At 34.2% G+C, this 1,833-nt stretch overlaps 1 non-coding gene across 1 annotated transcript; it reads left to right on the top strand.

Moving 5' to 3' along the window:
• Positions 1-927: 927 nt before the first annotated feature.
• LOC143652445 (U1 spliceosomal RNA) lies at positions 928-1,091 on the top strand. Its single transcript, XR_013160671.1, has one exon. It is a non-coding gene; the product is annotated as a U1 spliceosomal RNA (small nuclear RNA).
• Positions 1,092-1,833: the final 742 nt, after the last annotated feature.

Raw genomic sequence — 1,833 nt, 5'->3', positions numbered from 1 at the left:
GTACATTTGCACCTTGTTTAAGAAAACATTCTCACCCTGAAGCCATAAAAATCCTCTTCTGTTATCTGTTATCATCTCTTCTGTGATGTGACATAGGCAACTGATTTCATTATTATCCCAAATTATCCCAGAATCAATTATTAAAAATATATTTCCCCCCACTATTCTGAAGGGTCCTCTTTATCATAAAGCAAGTGTCTCTACAGGAGTCAATTCTCTTATTGATCCACTAATCTTTCTTTGCAATAATACCATTCTGTATTAATTACAATCACTTTTTAACAAGTCTTGAAATGTAGCAGAAATAATTCTCCATCTTATTCTTCTTCTCCAGACTTGGACTCAGTTTGTCAGGATCCTTAAACAACCCTTTCAAGGATGTTTATGGAATTGCAAGGATTCAATAGAACAATTTAGGATAATTGATATCTTTACAATATTGAACCCTTCTTGATATTGATTACAGGGGTAAACTGGGGAATTCCTAAGACTGTGAGCTCATGTCCAGGACAGGATGCATGCTCATAAAAGACAGAGCAACCCATGCTTTCACTTTGGGCTGATCTTTTAGGTAGGAGGGCTAAACTCTGATGGGAAGCACCAGTAAACATAAAGCCAATCTTTGAAGACTGTGAAAGGCATTTTTACATTGAGCTGTTTCTTTCTTAAAGCTCCTGGCATTCAAGGAAATCTCTATTTTATCACTAGCTGGATAAAACCTTAAGGAATAGATGACTCACGGACTAAATTCCAGAGTTAATGTTAAAATAGTAAAATGTACAGTGTGCAACAAAAGATTACAAGACAAAAAAAGAAACAGAAAATGATGACCCAATCAAAAGGGAAAAGATAAAACTTCAGAAACCATCAATGAAGAATAACAGAATTTGGACATTCTGGACAAATGCTTTTAAAGAATGATCTTCAATACTTACCTGGCAGGGGAGATACCTTGATCATGAAGGCGGTTTTCCCAGGGCGAGGCTTATCCATTGCACTTCGGATGTGCTTACCCCTGTGATTTCCCCAAATGTGGGAAACTTGACTGCATAATTTATGGTAGTGGGGGACTGTGTCCACACTCTCCCCTGAAAAAGAAAAAAAAGAATGACCTTCAATATACACAAAGAAAACAAGGACACAGTACTAAAGGATATCAGGAAAACAAGGAAACAAAACAAAACAAAAACTGATAATCTCAATAAAGAAACAGAAAATTTTAAAATGGAACTAAATTACAGGGACAAAGAAGGACACTATATACTGATAAAGGGGTTAATTCAACATGAAAACATAACAATTATAAATATGTATGTACCAAATAAGAGTCACAAAATATATGAAGCAATCAGTGACAGAGTTGAGGACAGAAATAGATGGTTCAACATTAATATAGGAGGCTTCAATACACCATTTTCAATAATTGATAGAACGTCTAAACAGAAAATCAATAAAGAAACAGAGGACTTGAAGTATACAATAAATAAACTATACCTAAAAGACATATATAGAACACTTCACCCAAAAAGAGCAAATGCACATTTTTCTGTAGTACACATGGGTCGTTCTCCAGAATAGACTATATGTTAGGTGAGAAAACAAATACATTTTAAATGTTCATATCATACAATGTATGTTCTTCAATCACAATGAAATGAAACTACAAATCAATAACAAAGGGAGAAATTGAAAACTCGAAAATATATGGAAATTAAGCAACACATTCCTAAACAACCCACTGGTCAAAGAAGAAGTCACAAGGGAAACTAGGAAATATCTTAAAGTAAACAAAAATGAACACTCAACAAACTAAAGCTTATGGGATACAGCAAA

The sequence above is a fragment of the Tamandua tetradactyla genome, chromosome 1, assembly GCF_023851605.1.
Source record: "Tamandua tetradactyla isolate mTamTet1 chromosome 1, mTamTet1.pri, whole genome shotgun sequence".
Taxonomy (NCBI): domain Eukaryota; kingdom Metazoa; phylum Chordata; class Mammalia; order Pilosa; family Myrmecophagidae; genus Tamandua; species Tamandua tetradactyla.
This window is presented reverse-complemented; position numbering and strand designations above follow the sequence as displayed.